This window comes from Athene noctua, chromosome 3 (assembly GCF_965140245.1).
Source record: "Athene noctua chromosome 3, bAthNoc1.hap1.1, whole genome shotgun sequence".
Classification (NCBI taxonomy): domain Eukaryota; kingdom Metazoa; phylum Chordata; class Aves; order Strigiformes; family Strigidae; genus Athene; species Athene noctua.
The window spans coordinates 88,611,163-88,628,989 of NC_134039.1; the positions used below are offsets into that span (position 1 = coordinate 88,611,163).

Sequence of the window (17,827 nt, forward strand, 5' to 3'; positions counted from 1 at the left end):
GCCAGGAGCCCATTGCAGATGAGAGCCTGTCACGGTCCCTGCACGAAGCACTGGAGCACCGACTGGGTGAGGAAAGCCGATCTGCGAGGTTTTTTCGCGGGGTGGGTGGTGGGAGGGCGGCCGGGGTTCGGGTGGTGCTGTGGCCAGCTCTCGCCGGGGACCAGCATCGCTCTCGGACCTGACGGCATCCTCCTGCCCTTGCAGCAGGCGGCGGAGCAGCGTGGAGGTCTCCGTCCTGTACCGCTGCAGGCCAAGAGCGGAGGAAATCTGGGCAGCAAGAGGAGGCAGGAGAAGGGCGCTCTGGGCAAAGGGACCTCCCCGTCACCGGGGCTGTGGTCGCACCAGCGTGTCGCCAGGACCTTCGGTGCCCTGGCCGGCTTTGTGCCGGGTGACCCCCCTGTAAGCAGGGCTCGGGTCTTTGGGTTTTTGCCGGCCTTTTGCCACGTCACCCCGTGGTCAGGCTGCCGGGCAGGTGGCAACCCTCTAAGGGGGGTGAGCGGCGCCGTCTCTGCGGCCGGGGCGGGAAGCGGAGCTCCTAAAGCGCGCCGTGGTGGTGAGCCGCAGCCAGGCCGGCCGGCCTGTAACTTGGGCACGGGGGGGGGCCTGGCAGCGGGGCCGGGGTCTCTGCTCTGTCCTCCGGGTGGGGGAGGTGGCGCCTGGCAGCGCCTTCCTTCCGAGCACCAGCTCCTCGAGAAGCAAGACAAGGCATCGTGAAGGAGCTGCGAGGCCAGAGCGAGGGAGAGGAGGAGCGGCGGGCTGAAGAGAGGGCTGGGGGGAGAGGCGGGAGCTCAGGGCAAAGGGGCCTCCCCACGGCACCGTTGCCGGCACCTTTGGTGTCCTGGCCGGCGCTGCGCCGGGTGACCTCCCTGTAAGCAGGGCTCGGGTCTCTGGCCTTTTGCCCCCTTGCCCCGACGGTTTGGCTGCCCGGAGAGAGGGGCGACCCTGTAAGGAGAGAGCGGCACCGTCCCCGCACCGAGGGGCAAATGGGGCTCTCTGGCCCCCAAGCCCGCCCTGTAGGCAGGGGAGGGCTGTTTCCCCGGCCCTGGCGGCTTTCTGCCTGCTGGCGGCCTGGCCAGCGTGACCCCCTGGAGTCGGGGCGCGTCGCGGCACTTGTCCCTTGGTCCCCCGCGAAGGCCCGTGGCACGTTGAGTCCCTCTGGGCTCCGTGCGTCCGGGGGGGCAGGTCCGAGGCTCTGCTCTCTTGCTCGCGGGAGGGGACGGCTCCCCAGACATTGGCTGCACAGAGCTCGCTCTCTCTCCTGGGAAGTTTTCTTTCCCCCTGTCCGTGTCCGTGTGCCTGCCTGTGTCCGCGTCGGTGCGAGTGAGCGAGTGAAGGAGCTTCTTGTTTAGGCCCCTGTTGAAATCGCTGCAGCGTACTTAGCTTAAACTTCCCGGGAGGGAAAGAGGGGCTCTGTGCAGCAACAGGGGGTCGGTCCCCGCTGAGCCCGCGAGCGGAGGGCGAGTCCCGGCTGGCCCCTCCTTTCCAAGGACGGAGCCAAGCCGCGCGGTCGTAGCACGGCCGACGCGTGACCCGCCCGCTCTCTGGGCCTGGGTGGCTGCCTGTCCTGCTGGCGACCTGCCAGCGTGCCGGCCCCGTACTCGGGGCGAGTGCCACGAGCCGTGGAGCCCTCTGACCCGACGGCCCTGTAAGCAGGGTTGTGCCCGTCCCCCGCCCTCGGCAGGAGGAGCGGGTAGCGAGCGGGCGTCTGCGGCCCCCGGCCTTCGAGGGCAAAGGCTCGGCAGTTGTGTCCCCTTCACCGAGAACCGCGGTAGCCTCTAGAAACGCAGGGAACGGCCCTGAGCCAAGTACCTGCCCCAGAGTCCTCGAGACCCTCCCAAAAGCGCCCAGGATGCTCTTGTCCCACAGCAGCCGTGGTGACAGGGAGGGCCCTTTGCCCGCAGCCCCTTTCTCTTTCCCCGGTTTCAGCGTGCCGCTCCTCCTCTCGCTTGCCCTCGCCTCGTAGTTTCTTCCGCAGGCCACGGATGCTTCTTCCTTCTCCGGGAGCAGGTGCCTGGAAGGACGGCGCGGTCGGGCGCCAGCTCCTCTGCCTGGACGACGGGGAAGCTGGCCGCCTGAGGGACCTTCCCTCAGCGTGCTCTGGCCCCCGGCCCTCCCTCCTCCCTCCTGCCCCCTGCCCCGGCCTGAGCCGCCTCAGACCCCATTTTCTCACCTGGTGGTGCCCGGCGGCCTGGGGGCTTAAAGCATAGAGGGAGAGGGGACAGGGGTACGGCAGGGCAGGGGGAGATTTAGGGGGACAGGCAGCACGGGTGGGCCTCAGCCGCCAGCCCCTTGCAACCAGCTGCTCCGCAGTGACGCGGCAGCTTCTCCCAAGCGATGAGGAACCCCCCTCGGGAAGTTCTGCTTCCCCAGCCCCCAGAACCTCTTGGGAAAGGGCCGCTGCTGCCGATTCACCTGCCTTCAGGGCAGACAGCGCCCAGCACTCTCGATAGTGCTTGGCTGGCGCCTTGTGTGGGGCGGCGGCCCTGTTAGCGGGGTGCGGGTCAGGGCGCCCCTGTAGCGGAGAGGAGGGGCCTCGTGGGCCTTTGGGACCGGGGCTGCCCTGTAAGTCGGGGCCTGGCCCGTGCCCTGCAGTCCCGGGCACTTTGCAGTCCCGGCAGCGGCTCGAGCCCCCTGTAAGCAGGGGCGCAGCCTCGGTGGCCGCCGCTCTGCATGCCCAGCTCCGTTTGCCCAGAGTGCCCGACTCCGAGCCCAGCTCCAGCGCCGGCCGCGACTCCACGTGTGGCAGCACCGGAGCACCGATTGGGTAAGAAAAGCCGATCTGTGAGGTTTTTTCGGGGGGGCGGGGGTATAGGGCTGTGTGAGGGCGGCCGGTGTTCAGGTGGTGCTGTGGCCAGCTCTCACCCAGGACCGTCGTCGCTCTCGGACCTGATGGCATTCTCCTGCTCTTGCAGCAGTTGGTCGTGGAGAAGAAGGGAGAGACATCCACCGCGTGCAGAAGGACCTGCGAGGCAAGAGCGAGCGGGAGGAGTAGCGGCAGCGGGCCGGCAAAGAGGCGAGAGAAAGCCTTCCTGGGCAGGGGATCTCCCTGTCACCTGGGCTGTGGTCGCCTCAAGCGTCCCTGCCCCTTTGGGGATGTTTTCTTTGCCTCGTGAGCAAGTACTCGGCTCTTGGTAGTTCTCCAGTTTTAGAACCTGCTCCCATTCCACCTGACGATGACCCAACTTCCTGAAGTTTTCTCAAAACTCCTTTCTGTACTTGGATGTGGCTGCACCAGCCGTGGGGAGCGGGAGGGCTCTGCAGCCCCCCGCAGCGCCCTTTGAGGCTGCGTGGGATGCCGGGGGAAGAGCAGTCGGGAGCAGGGTTTTGGAGGTGGATTCCCCTGCTCTGAGTGCTTCTCTTTCCGCACCTGTACGGGGAAGGAAGCGGCTGGATCTCAGCCTCTGGAGGAGCACGTTCCTCTTCCCTGCCCCAAAAGGGCGTTTGTGCCCACCCTTTCCCCATCTGTTCAGTGCCGGGGGTGCTCAATCAGATGCTTTCTCCAACTGCGTGTTCCCCATTTAGCTCCTTTTCTGCCCAACTCGGCTTTAACCGCTGCCTGCCACGTGGCGCTGCGCGTGGGATTTGAACCTTTGGCAGCCGCTGGAATGTTTGCGGCGTGTGTTGGTCCTGGCTGCTTGCAAGGGGACTCTCGGGGTGAAGCGCTAAGGCTTGGACCATAGGGCCAAGCCAGAGTTGACTTGTAGACGAGTCCTGTGTATTTTATAACTGTTAACCATTGTGCTAACAGGTATTTTACTAAGTGATAACCAACCACCTATTCCGATGTAAAAAGTGGAAGTATCGAAGCCTGAACAACAGGCCCTGAGCCGAAGCTGCTCACTCAGTATGTCATCGTTAGTGAAAGAGGTGTGGAAGACGTGGCTCTCTTGAATGTACATTTATCTTTCTTTGTGTGGGGATAAAATAACCGGGTCGTGGAGACCGTAGTCTGGCCCTGTGGCCCGACGTGAGCCCTTGCACCTAGTCTGCCTGGGTAAGCAGAGGAGCTCCCTTAGCTTCTCCCCTGAGCCCTGGCCAGGCTCCGGGGGAATCTAATGTGAGATTGAAACCAGATATTTCCGCTCCAAACCAAGGTGCCAGCTCTTCTGGCTTGCCGATTTTGGGGTATAGAAGGGTGGACCCGCTCACAGCGACTTTGGAGGCCTCACCTACGGGTGGACGCACCGCGTAGGGTTTCCCACTTGCCGGGAAAGGCTCTGCAAACCCTCGCTGTAACCGGGGCTGCCTGCGGGTCTGGGTGATGGCAACGGGTGCAGGTGCTGAGGGATCTTTTTTAATCGCTGTTCCCTCTCTCTCAGGCAGTCAGGATTTGATGCGTTACCCTGTATTTTCCTATCTGTGTGAGTGCACTATTCCGTCTTTCCTGACTGCGTGTTTTCCATATTCTTCTGTTATTTAGTTATTTCTAATAAAATACGCCTGCTCCTTTCACTCCGGTGTCTGAGTTGAATTGATATCCCTAATCAGCAGAACAGGGGGAGATGAGGTGGCGCTTTCCAGAGCCGAGGTCGGTGTCGGTTTGGCTTTGGGCTGAGCTGTAGCCGCCGCGGCGCTAGTTCCTGGCAAGGGGACGGACGGGGGAGCTGTCGGGGCCAGAGCTGCCGTAAATATAATCAGACAGCTTGCTCGGGTTCTCCAGCTCCTAGCGTACGCTCCAGAGGAGCGGCTGAACGCGGGCAGAAATGTTCCTGGATTTATCTGGTTTTTTTAAAAAAACTATTTCTGCTATCACCAGGATTTGAAAAACTAAATTGGATAAATGTGAGTTTAGGAAAAATATCTAACAATACGTGTGCTTTTAATAGTTACTGTACTGGTCTCCCAGGGACCGAAGTTACGCTGTTTCGTCCTTAAAGCAACTCTGCGCTCCCGTGTCGCGTTGTCACAGGCTTTCCTCCCCCTTCCACCCGTCCAAAGAGCCCTGAGGCTGCTCTGACCGACACTTCGGTCACCCCGCTGAGTTCTGGGTCACAAGGCGAGACTGCGCTGCCCTGCGCTGCGGCCGTGCCGGAGCTCCTCCCTCTCCGGGGGGTTATAAGATTTGGCAGCGTCGGTCCCGTCGGCCCGCGCACCGGAGCGGTCTCGTCCAGCGGCTGCTCCCGCTGCCCGGGGAAGGTTCCCCCGGCGGGGAGAGGCGACCTGCGGCGTGCGGCTGCGCCGGGCGGCCCCCGGAGTGCGCGTGCGCGGCGGCGGCCCCGCGACCGGAGGACCGGCGGCCCATAGAGCGCGAGCTCGGAGGAGTGACGGGCATCTCCGGCGTTTATTAACGGTGCTGGTCGCTATAGTTACCGGGGGGGGGGGGGGGGGGGGGGGAGCGTGGGCCGGGCCGGAGGAGCCGCAGGGGCGGGCAGGGAGGCTGCAGGCAGCGACCCCTCCCTGTCCGGGGCCGGTGCTGGAGGAGGAGCCGGTGCGAGCCGAGGCAGGAGCGGGGCCGCGCGGCCGGGCGGCTGCGGGGAAAGGTGCGGCGGGACCGGGGGCGGAGGCCGCTCCGCGTCGGGGCCGGGCGGCGGCGGCGCTGCCCGGAGCCGCGCGGGGCTGCGCTCGGCCGGGCTTCCGGGTGCGCGGGCGGCGCGGCGGGAGCCGTAGTCACGTGCAGGGGGCTTCCGGTCGGCCATGTTGGCTCCCCGGGGCACGCCGGGAGCTGCAGTTTCTGCGCTCTCGGTTCCCCGCAGCCGCGGCGCTGGCGGGCGCGCGCGGCACGGCACAGCCCTCGGTACCGGCGCGGCCCCGCGGCGCGGCCCGAGACGCGGTTTTGTGGCGGTTTCCCGCGGGCTGCCCGCGGCTCCCCGAGACGCGGTGTGCCCCCCGGCCCGGGGGTGCGCATGCGCGGCCGCGGCGTCTCCCGGGAGTGCGCGTGCGCGGCGGAGGTGAGCGTTGGGGCTGCGGCCGGGCCGGTCCGCGGCAATAAGGGTCCCTGCCGCCTCCGTGCCCCCTCCCGAGGCCGCGCTGGGGCCGCGCGTGTCCGTTCCTGCCCCGGGGATGCCGCCGGCTGCGCCCAGCTCGGGCTGGCGTGGGGTGTCTCTGCCCGGCCTGGCGCTCCTCACGGCTCGGGGGCCAGAAGGGACGGGCGGAGCCGAGCCTTCCCGGCCGTGGGCAGCGGGGCGGGAGCCGCCGCGGCTGGAGCTGGAGGGGCCGGAGAAAGGGAAGGAAGGAGAACGTCAAGGGCATGTGGGCAGCAGCCGCCTCGCCCTGCAGGGGGAGAGCGCCTGCCTCTCCGGGTGAGCGAGGAGCCCTCTGCACAGTCCGCAGCGGGCCGGACCCAGGCGCGGAACGGCCGCGGAGCGAGCGAGCGAGGCTGCGTGTGTCGGAAGCCACGTCTTGTAAGAGCCGAGAGACACCCGCGTATTCTTTTAGGGGGAGGTCAGCCGGGCGAGTGGAGTTTCAGAAGAAGAGGAGGGGCAGGAGGAAGGAAGGAGAAAGAAGCATCTGACCTGTCCAGTTCTCCCGGCAGTGCCGGGAGCGAGAGCCGCGGTGAGTCCCGGGCCCTCGGGGCCCTGTCGCCCCCCTTGTATGTCCCAGTCCCTTCCCGCCCTTCTCTTTCCCATGCTGTGATTTTTTTTTTCTTCTTCTCTATATCTTTTCTTTCTTTTCTTCTGCCTTGCTCCCCCTTCCTCTCTCACTTTCTCTCTCTTGTCTTGCTGCTCCCTTTTCTTTTTCTGTCTGCACTTCTGACTGCTTGTTCTGTACCTTTTGCATCACTCCTCAGTCCATTTCTCTCTCGATCCTTCCGTTCTGCTCCTCACTTCTCGGTTTCTCTCTCTTTCCTCTGTCCTACTCCTGCACGTAGTGTGTGATTGAATGAGGTTCTGTGTCTAGCAGGCCTCATCTCGTAAGAGCTGTGAGACACCTACATATTCTCATAAGTGGAGGACAGCCAGGCACCTGGAGCTGTAGAAGAGGAAGGGAGAAGGCAAACAGAAGGAGGAGTCTGACCTGTCAAATTCTCCTGGCAGCACGGAGAACTGCAGTAAGTCCCGAGCTCTTGGGCCCCTCTCATCCCTCTTGTGTGGCCTGGTCCCTCCCTGTCTTTCTCCTAGACTCCTCTCTTTCTGGTGCTGCTCAACTTTTTTTGCTCACCTGTATCTTCCGTCTTGCTTGGAGCATCTCCCTGTCCCCATCTTGTAGGTCTTCCCTTTCTCTGCCCTGTACCCTGCCGCTCTTGTTGCCTTTCTCCATCCCTCTCTGTCCAGCTCCCTGTTCCTATTGATGCCCCTTTCTTCTTCCTGCACCCGCTGCTGTTCCCTGCGATCTCCATCTCTCTCTTTCCTGCTCCCTGTCCCCCGTTTTTCATTCCTACCTCCGTCCCTCATAGACTGTCTGGCCTTTTTCCTCGGTGTCTTTCTCTCTGGCTGACTCCCTTCTGCTGTTTTTCATTTCCTCCCTATCCATCTTGTTGCCCATCGCTCTTTTGTCTTCTCTCTCTCCATGTGTCGCTGTCTGTCTTCCAGTCACTGTTCTTTAATTCCTCCCTCTTCCCTGTAGCTTGCTGCTATTTTTTTTTTCCCTGTTCTCCATCATGCTCTGTCGGGTGCCCTGTCCCTGTTTATCAATTCCTCCCTCTGCCCTGCGGTCTGTCTCTTTTCACCATTTAATTTTTGCCTCGCTCTCTCTCTGTCTGGCTCCTTGTGCCGGGTCTGTGAATTCCTTCCTCTGTGCCCCGTACCCCCTGTGATCTTTGCTGCTTTGTGGCCTGTTTCTGGCTGGCGCTCTGTTACTATTCAGTAATTCCTCTCTCGATGCCTTGTAGTCTGTTGCTTTTGTCTTTTCTCCATCTCTCTGTCTCTGTTTCCCCTGTTTTAGAATACACCCCCCCACCCCCACCCCCCTTCTTTCTGTATGCATCAGGATTAGTTTTTGGCTCCAGGTCTCTTTTTTTCTGTGTCTCTGTCCCTGTTTCCTAATTCTTCCTTCTCTGCCCTGTCACATGTAGCGATGTGATTTGTTTTGTGTTCCTTCCCATGGTTTGCTGTCCTGACTCCCCATCGCTGTTGCTTTTTCCTCCCTCTGTGCCCTGTTCTCTGGAGCTTTTTGGTCTTTCTTCCATCTTGCTTGGTCTAGCTCCCTGCTCCCCCCCCTTTTTTTTTTCCCCTCCACGTCTGTTGTGCCACCCATCCCAGCTTTTTTTTTTCTGCATCTCTATGCTGCTCCTCGTCCTTCTTTGTTGGTTTCTGTCCTGCTCCTCCTCCTTCTTTCTGCTGCCTGTTTTCTTCTCTCCCTGCTGCTTTTTTTTCTGCATATCCACGCTGGGTTCCCTGTCCCCATCCTCTCACCGCCCCATTGCTCATCTCTTGTTTTCTCTCTACCCCTGTACTAGTCAGCTAGCTGCCACCTTTCTTCTGTCTTCTTGTGTCCTGCATCTTTCTCCTCATGTTTGGCAGTTTCCAGCTCTGCCCTGCAGCTTGTTGCTCCAGGAACCGACTGACTGTTCCCGGCTGGACTGAGGAGCGTGGCTCCGGGAACAAGCGCCAAGGTGTGCCAGGGGCAGGGGCAGCATTAGGGGCCCTGAGCCCCGGAGCAGACTCACTCCCTTCTGGGACTTGTTCTGTGTGTGACTGAATAAACACTTGCTGGCTGCCGGCTGCCTTTTGTGCTTCCTTTGCCCCAGGTGAGGGGCTGGGAGGGGTGATGATGCTCTGTGGGGGTGGGTGATGGCCTCCAGCTGTGGGCTGGGGCTGGAGGGGCCCCAGGTGTGGGCAGTGAGGCTGATGGCAGCGGCCCCTCCCTGTAAAGGGCTTGCTCCGGGTGGAGGGGCGGGTGCTGCTGTTAAGAGCAAGGCAGCCGTCGGAGGGGTCGGTGTCAACCAAGGGAGGAGCAGAGCAGTCGCTGAGCATTGCTGGGCCCTGGCTGCACCGAGGGAGAAGGTGAGTGGAGCCGTGCCATCAGCTGGCAGCTCCTGGGGAGGATGGCGGTGCCTGCAGGGTGGCAGTGTTGGAGGTGGTGGCAGGGGCTGCCCCGAGCCGGTGGTGAGGCTTCTGGGTGCATTGGTGGGGGTTCGGAGGGGTGAGCAACGGTGTTGCTGCAGGGTCAGAAAGCAGAGAAAACTGCCTCTCGCAACCCAGCGGGAGCTGTGGTCCTGGCGTGTGGGGTTTCTGGCCAGCCGCGTTGGTTCCCTGGGTCACGCTGGGATGCGGGGTCTTACAGCGCTTGGCGTGCAGGCGGCCGTGCCACGTTGGCCAGCGCGTGCCAGGAGCTGTAGGTTCTGCAGACTCGGCTGCCAGGCAGCCGCACCGCTCGTGGGCGCCCGTAGCGCGGCGCAGTCCTCGCTACCGCCGCGGCCCCTGTGGCGCAGCACGAGGGATAGTTTTGTTGCCGCTTTCACGTGGATTCCCGGGGGCTTCCAGCTGCTCCCCACCAAGCGTCGTGCCCGTTCCTCGAGAGCGTGTGCGCAGTGACGTGCCGCTCGGCCGCCGCTCGCGCGGGGGGTGGCGCTCGCCCGCGCTCACCGCCGCTGCCTGGCAAACGCCACACGGTGCTGTCGGTGGGCGACACAGAGGTGGCCCCGTGCCCACGCTGCCGCCCGCCAGCAACGTCAGTGCGATGCTCCGATGCCCGTGGGGGGGGTGCGGCCACGCTCGGTGCCCCCTCCTGGTAAGGAAATGCCGCCGCCGCCCCACGTCACGCTGCCGGCGGGCGCTCGGTGCGCGAAGGGCAGGACTGCAGCGCCGGCCCCGCACAGGTGTGCGGCACCGCCAGAGCCGCCTTCCTGCTGCCGCAGCGTGAGGCTTGCTGGGCGTGATTCCTGGGGGTGGGCGAGGGCCGAGGCCGCCGGTGAGGCCGGCCCGCCCCTTTGGCAGGTGTGGGGGCCCCTCCTGCCCGCTGGCCACACGGCAGCGGTGGGGCAGGAAGCTTCACACCGCCTGCTGTGTCAGGCCTCGGCTCTCCTGGAGGTGATCCGGGCCGGGGGAGCCCCAGGGAGTTACCCGAGAGCTGGGACAAAGGCAGAGGGGAAGAAGATGGGTGTCCCCCGGGGGTTGGTGCCGGGTGCCTCCCCAGCTTGCCAGAGCTCCCCTTGAGCTGGCACTGGCCTCGCCCGCACCGTGTCCTGGCCCCAGGTCTCGCACCTCACCCTGAAGCCCGTCCCGTAGCCCCAGGTCACCCCCGAGCCCCGCGGGGATGGCGGCAAGCCGGCCCTTGGCGCCTCCGCAGGAGCCCCTGTGGAAGGGGGGCTCCGGCCAGGGGCGATCTACGGTAATAACGGCAGTCGCTTCACCTTCTCCCAGAGGCCTCACCGGGGCCGCGCTTGCCTGTTCCTTCCCTGGGGATGCTGTCGACTGGACCCACTTCAGAACTGTGTGGGGTTCTCTGCCTGCCCTTGTGCTCCTCGCAGCAGAGAGGTGAGAAGGGACAGGCCCCTGGGATGTTTTCTGGCTGTGGACAGGAGCTGTCACAGCTGAAGCTGGAGAGGCCTGAGAAAGGGAAAGAAGAAAATCAAGGGCATGTGGGCAGCAGCTGCCTTCCACTGCAGGAAGAGAGAGCCTGCCTCTCTGGGCGAGGCAGGAGCCCTCTGTACAGTCCGCAGCGGGCCGGACCGCCAGCGTGCGATCAGGGTCCGTGCGCGTCACCCAGAGCGCGGTACGGCAGCGCAGCGTGCGAGCGAGGCCACACGTGCAGGAAGCTGCGTTTTGTAAGAGCCGAGAGACACCCGCGTGTTCTTTGAGGTGGAGGGCAGCTGAGCGACTGCACCTCCAGAAAAGGAAGGGAGGAGAGAAGGAGAAAGAAGGGTCTGAATCGGCAAATTTTTCCTGGCAGCACTGAGAGCGACAGCTGCGGTGAGTCGCGGACCCTCGGGCCCTGTTGCCCCTCTTGGACGTTTTGGGCTGTCCCCTGGCCCCCTCTCTATCCCATGCTGCTATGATTTTTGTTGTTTTTTTCTTCCCTGTACTTCTGCTCTCGTTCGTTCCTGCTCCCACTCCCTCTTGTGTCTTCTTCTAGCTCTCCCTTTTTCTTTCTTCCAGATGCTTGGTCCTGCTCTCTCTCCTTCCTTTGTTTCATCCTCCCTTTCTCTCCTGTAACCTAACGCTGTTATTTTCCTTGTTCAGTTCTTGTTTCAGATCGGCTTTGGGGTCTCTTTTTGCCCACAGCTTTCTCTGGCCAGTTCCCAGGCATTGTTATCCTCGGCGAGCCTGTCTGCCGCTCCATGTGCCTGCCTGCCCATTTCCCTCCCTCCTGGTAATCCCGCCTCTACGCTGTGCCCGAGCTCAGGCCGCCCCTGCTCCTGTATCTCGGCTTTCGGCACGCCCCCGGCGCTTTCGGCACGCCCCCGGCGCTTTCGGCACGCCCCCGGCGCTTTCGGCACGCCCCCGGCGCTTTCGGCACGCCCCCGGCGCTTTCGGCACGCCCCCGGCGCTTTCGGCACGCCCCCGGCGCTTTCGGCACGCCCCCGGCGCTTTCGGCACGCCCCCGGCGCTTTCGGCACGCCCCCGGCGCTTTCGGCACGCCCCCGGCGCTTTCGGCACGCCCCCGGCGCTTTCGGCACGCCCCCGGCGCTTTCGGCACGCCCCCGGCGCTTTCGGCACGCCCCCGGCGCTTTCGGCACGCCCCCGGCGCTTTCGGCACGCCCCCGGCGCTTTCGGCACGCCCCCGGCGCTTTCGGCACGCCCCCGGCGCTTTCGGCACGCCCCCGGCGCTTTCGGCACGCCCCCGGCGCTTTCGGCACGCCCCCGGCGCTTTCGGCACGCCCCCGGCGCTTTCGGCACGCCCCCGGCGCTTTCGGCACGCCCCCGGCGCTTTCGGCACGCCCCCGGCGCTTTCGGCACGCCCCCGGCGCTTTCGGCACGCCCCCGGCGCTTTCGGCACGCCCCCGGCGCTTTCGGCACGCCCCCGGCGCTTTCGGCACGCCCCCGGCGCTTTCGGCACGCCCCCGGCGCTTTCGGCACGCCCCCGGCGCTTTCGGCACGCCCCCGACGCTTTCGGCACGCCCCCGACGCTTTCGGCACGCCCCCGACGCTTTCGGCACGCCCCCGACGCTTTCGGCACGCCCCCGACGCTTTCGGCACGCCCCCGACGCTTTCGGCACGCCCCCGACGCTTTCGGCACGCCCCCGACGCTTTCGGCACGCCCCCGACGCTTTCGGCACGCCCCCGACGCTTTCGGCACGCCCCCGACGCTTTCGGCACGCCCCCGACGCTTTCGGCACGCCCCCGACGCTTTCGGCACGCCCCCGACGCTTTCGGCACGCCCCCGACGCTTTCGGCACGCCCCCGACGCTTTCGGCACGCCCCCGACGCTTTCGGCACGCCCCCGACGCTTTCGGCACGCCCCCGACGCTTTCGGCACGCCCCCGACGCTTTCGGCACGCCCCCGACGCTTTCGGCACGCCCCCGACGCTTTCGGCACGCCCCCGACGCTTTCGGCACGCCCCCGACGCTTTCGGCACGCCCCCGACGCTTTCGGCACGCCCCCGACGCTTTCGGCACGCCCCCGACGCTTTCGGCACGCCCCCGACGCTTTCGGCACGCCCCCGACGCTTTCGGCACGCCCCCGACGCTTTCGGCACGCCCCCGACGCTTTCGGCACGCCCCCGACGCTTTCGGCGGGCGGGAACGCCGCGCGCCGACGTGAGGGGCGGAGCTTTCGCCTGAGGCGAAGGGCGGGAACGGCGCGCGCAGCAGTGAGGCGCCGCGCGGCCGCCTGAGAGGAGCGGGAGCGGCGCCCCCGGAAAAGGCTGCTCGGCGATCGGCGCCGCCTCGGCGGGGACCTCATCGGCTCGGCTCGGCTCGGGGCGGGCGGGGGTGGACCCGAGTCGCCTGTGCGGGGGCGAGCGCCATTGTCTGAGGGGCTCAGGAGAGTCCTGGACCCGCCAGGCGCGGCAAGGTGCCTGGAGCAGACGAGTGCCCGGCGCGGTCGTCCCTGCAGGAAGTGCTGGAGCAGCGGCTCTGGTGAGAAAAGCCGATCTGTGAGGTTTTTTTCGGGGGGGAAGGGGGGGTTGGAGGGCGGCCGGGGTTCGGGTGGTGCTGTGGGCACTTCTCGCCGGGGACCGGCGTCCTTCTCAGACCTGACGGCACACTCCTGCCCTTGCAGCAGCTGGTGGCGGAGAAGGGAGAGATGTCCACTGCGTGTGGAAGGACCTGCGAGGCAAGAGCGAGCGGGAGGAGCAGCGGAGGAAGTCTGGGCAGCAAGAGGAAAGAGAAGGGCGCTCTGAACAAAGCGCCGCTGTGAGGGGCGGAGCGGTCGCCTGAGGGGGACCTGCCCGGGGAAGGGGCGAGCAGGAGTCGAACCTGCCTGGGGAAGTACCGGATCGACTTGGGAACGGGGGGGGGGGGGACGGGACGGGAGCCGCCTTGGAGAGGGGGTCGGTGTCGTCGCCTCGGCGGGGGGGGGGAGCAGTGTCGTCGCCTCGGCGGGGGGGGGGGGGGGGGGAAGCAGTGTCGTCGCCTCGGCGGGGGAGGGGGGGGGAGCAGTGTCGTCGCCTCGGCGGGGGAGGGGGGGGGGAGCAGTGTCGTCGCCTCGGCGGGGGAGGGGGGGGGGAGCAGTGTCGTCGCCTCGGCGGGGGAGGGGGGGGAGCAGTGTCGTCGCCTCGGCGGGGGAGGGGGGGGGAGCAGTGTCGTCGCCTCGGCGGGGGGGGGGGGGGGAGAGCAGTGTCGTCGCCTCTGTGTCTGTGTGTGGGGGGGGAGCAGTGTCGTCGCCTGGTGGGGGGAAGTGGGGTGGTGTCATCACCCTGGGGGGGGGAGTGTCGTCAACGGCGGGGGGTGGGGGAGCGGAGCTTCCTCAGGACCGGTGAGAGGGGACTGGAGCTGCCTGAGGAGGGACGGCCATCGCCTCAGGGGCGGTGGAGGGTCCAAGCCTCGCTGAACGCGGCCAGGAGCCCGGAGGAGAAAAGCGCCCGTCGTAGACATCCCTGCAGGAAGTGCTGGAGCATGGACTGGGTGAGGAAAGCCAATCTGTGAGTCTTTTTCGCAAGGAGGGGGGATGGTGGTGGTGTTGGGAGGGCGGCCGGGGTTCGGGTGGTGCTGTGGCCAGCTCTCGCCGGGGACCAGCATCGCTCTCGGACCTGACGGCATCCTCCTGCCCTTGCAGCAGGCGGCGGAGCGGCGTGGAGGTCTCCGTCCTGTACCGCTGCAGGCCAAGAGGGAGTGGGACGAGGCGCGGAGGAAGTCTGGGCAGCAAGAGGAGGAAGGAGAAGGGCGCTCTGGGCAAAGGGACCTCCCTGTCACCGGGGCTGTGGTCGCACCAGCGTGTCGCCAGGACCTTTGGTGCCCTGGCCGGCTTTGTGCCGGGTGACCCCCCTGTAAGCAGGGCTCGGGTCTTTGGGTTTTTGCTGGCCTTTTGCCACGTCACCCCGTGGTCAGGCTGCCGGGCAGGTGGCAACCCTCTAAGGGGGGTGAGCGGCGCCGTCTCTGCGGCCGGGGCGGGAAGCGGAGCTCCTGAAGCGCGCCGTGGTGGTGAGCCGCAGCCAGGCCGGCCGGCCTGTAACTTGGGCGCGGGGGGGGGCCTGGCAGCGGGGCCGGGGCCTCTGCTCTGTCCTCCGGGTGGGGGAGCTGGCGCCTGGCTGCGCCTTCCTTCTGAGCACCAGCTCCTCGAGAAGCAAGACAAGGCATCGTGAAGGAGCTGCGAGGCCAGAGCGAGGGAGAGGAGGAGCGGCGGGCTGAAGAGAGGGCTGGGGGGAGAGGCGGGAGCTCAGGGCAAAGGGGCCTCCCCACGGCACCGTTGCCGGCACCTTTGGTGTCCTGGCTGGCGCTGCGCCGGGTGACCTCCCTGTAAGCAGGGCTCGGGTCTCTGGCCTTTTGCCCCCTTGCCCCGACGGTTTGGCTGCCCGGAGAGAGGGGTGACCCTGTAAGGAGAGAGCGGCACCGTCCCCGCACCGAGGGGCAAATGGGGCTCTCTGGCCCCCAAGCCCACCCTGTAGGCAGGGGAGGGCTGTTTCCCCGGCCCTGGCGGCTTTCTGCCTGCTGGCGGCCTGGCCAGCGTGACCCCCTGGAGTCGGGGCGCGTCGCGGCACTTGTCCCTTGGTCCCCCGCGAAGCCCCGTGGCACGTTGAGTCCCTCTGGGCTCCGTGCGTCCGGGGGGACAGGTCCGAGGCTCTGCTCTCTTGCTCGCGGGAGGGGATGGCTCCCCAGACATTGGCTGCACAGAGCTCGCTCTCTCTCCTGGGAAGTTTTCTTTCCCCCTGTCCGTGTCCGTGTGCCTGCCTGTGTCCGCGTCGGTGCGAGTGAGCGAGTGAAGGAGCTTCTTGTTTAGGCCCCTGTTGAAATCGCTGCAGCGTACTTAGCTTAAACTTCCCGGGAGGGAAAGAGGGGCTCTGTGCAGCAACAGGGGGTCGGTCCCCGCTGAGCCCGCGAGCGGAGGGCGAGTCCCGGCTGGCCCCTCCTTTCCAAGGACGGAGCCAAGCCGCGCGGTCGTAGCACGGCCGACGCGTGACCCGCCCGCTCTCTGGGCCTGGGTGGCTGCCTGTCCTGCTGGCGACCTGCCAGCGTGCCGGCCCCGTACTCGGGGCGAGTGCCACGAGCCGTGGAGCCCTCTGACCCGACGGCCCTGTAAGCAGGGTTGTGCCCGTCCCCCGCCCTCGGCAGGAGGAGCGGGTAGCGAGCGGGCGTCTGCGGCCCCCGGCCTTCGAGGGCAAAGGCTCGGCAGTTGTGTCCCCTTCACCGAGAACCGCGGTAGCCTCTAGAAACGCAGGGAACGGCCCTGAGCCAAGTACCTGCCCCAGAGTCCTCGAGACCCTCCCAGAGTTGCCCAGGACGCTCTTGTCCCACAGCAGCCGTGGTGACAGGGAGGGCCCTTTGCCCGCAGCCCCTTTCTCTTTCCCCAGTTTCAGCGTGCCGCTCCTCCTCTCGCTTGCCCTCGCCTCGTAGTTTCTTCCGCAGGCCACGGATGCCTCTTCCTTCTTCCTTCTCCGGCAGCAGGTGCCTGGAAGGACGGCGCGGTCGGGCGCCAGCTCCTCTGCCTGGACGACGGGGAAGCTGGCCGCCTGAGGGACCTTCCCTCAGCGTGCTCTGGCCCCCGGCCCTCCCTCCTCCCTCCTGCCCCCTGCCCCGGCCTGAGCCGCCTCAGGCCCCATTTTCTCACCTGGTGGTGCCCGGCGGCCTGGGGGCTTAAAGCATAGAGGGAGAGGGGACAGGGGTACGGCAGGGCAGGGGGAGATTTAGGGGGACAGGCAGCACGGGTGGGCCTCAGCCGCCAGCCCCTTGCAACCAGCTGCTCCGCAGTGACGCGGCAGCTTCTCCCAAGCGATGAGGAACCCCCCTCGGGAAGTTCTGCTTCCCCAGCCCCCAGAACCTCTTGGGAAAGGGCCGCTGCTGCCGATTCACCTGCCTTCAGGGCAGACAGCGCCCAGCACTCTCGATAGTGCTTGGCTGGCGCCTTGTGTGGGGCGGCGGCCCTGTTAGCGGGGTGCGGGTCAGGGCGCCCCTGTAGCGGAGAGGAGGGGCCTCGTGGGCCTTTGGGACCGGGGCTGCCCTGTAAGTCGGGGCCTGGCCCGTGCCCTGCAGTCCCGGGCACTTTGCAGTCCCGGCAGCGGCTCGAGCCCCCTGTAAGCAGGGGCGCAGCCTCGGTGGCCGCCGTTTTGCATGCCCAGCTCCATTTGCCCAGAGTGCCCGACTCCGAGCCCAGCTCCAGCGCCCGCCGCGACTCCACGTGTGGCAGCACCGGAGCACCGATTGGGTAAGAAAAGCCGATCTGTGAGGGTTTTTTTTGGGGGGGGGGTATAGAGGAATAGTGGTGTGGGAGGGCGGCCAGGGTTCGGGTGGTGCCGTGTCAGGCTCTCGCCGGGGACCGTCGTCCCTCTCAGGCCTGACGGCACCCTCCTGCTCTTGCAGCACTTGGTGGTGGAGAAGGGAGAGACATCCACCGCATGCGGAAGGCCGTGCAAGGCAAGGGTTAGCAGGAGGAGCAGCGAAGGAAGTCTGGGCAGCAAGCGGAAGAAAGAGAAGCGCGCTCTGGGCAAAGCGCCGCTGTGAGGGGCAGAGCGGCCGCCTGAGGGAAAGGGGAGCGCAAGTCGGCGCTGCCTCAGCAAGAAATGGATCGACTCGGGGCCGAGGGATTGGAGCCACCTTGGCAGGGGATCAAAGCTGCTGCAGGGTGGGGGGCCAGTGCCGTCGCCTAGGAGGGGCAGCAGACCTGCGTCAGGGCGCATGGGGGGGGACTGGAGCTGCATGAGGAGGGACCGCCATCACCTCAGGGGCTGAGGAGGGTCCAGGCCCTGACGGACGCTGCCAGGAGCCGCCGGACGCTGCCAGGAGCCCATTGCAGATGAGAGCCTGTCACGGTCCCTGCACGAAGCACTGGAGCACCGACTGGGTGAGGAAAGCCGATCTGCGAGGTTTTTTCGCGGGGTGGGTGGTGGGAGGGCGGCCGGGGTTCGGGTGGTGCTGTGGCCAGCTCTCGCCGGGGACCAGCATCGCTCTCGGACCTGACGGCATCCTCCTGCCCTTGCAGCAGGCGGCGGAGCAGCGTGGAGGTCTCCGTCCTGTACCGCTGCAGGCCAAGAGCGGAGGAAATCTGGGCAGCAAGAGGAGGCAGGAGAAGGGCGCTCTGGGCAAAGGGACCTCCCCGTCACCGGGGCTGTGGTCGCACCAGCGTGTCGCCAGGACCTTCGGTGCCCTGGCCGGCTTTGTGCCGGGTGACCCCCCTGTAAGCAGGGCTCGGGTCTTTGGGTTTTTGCCGGCCTTTTGCCACGTCACCCCGTGGTCAGGCTGCCGGGCAGGTGGCAACCCTCTAAGGGGGGTGAGCGGCGCCGTCTCTGCGGCCGGGGCGGGAAGCGGAGCTCCTAAAGCGCGCCGTGGTGGTGAGCCGCAGCCAGGCCGGCCGGCCTGTAACTTGGGCACGGGGGGGGGCCTGGCAGCGGGGCCGGGGTCTCTGCTCTGTCCTC

General features: G+C 66.2%; 1 long non-coding RNA gene across 1 annotated transcript; it reads left to right on the forward strand.

Moving 5' to 3' along the window:
* The first annotated feature begins 5,989 nt into the window (after window positions 1-5,989).
* LOC141958775 (uncharacterized) lies at window positions 5,990-6,874 on the forward strand. Its single transcript, XR_012633332.1, has 3 exons — window positions 5,990-6,239; window positions 6,376-6,492; window positions 6,841-6,874. It is a non-coding gene; the product is annotated as an uncharacterized LOC141958775 (long non-coding RNA).
* The last annotated feature ends 10,953 nt before the right edge of the window (window positions 6,875-17,827 follow it).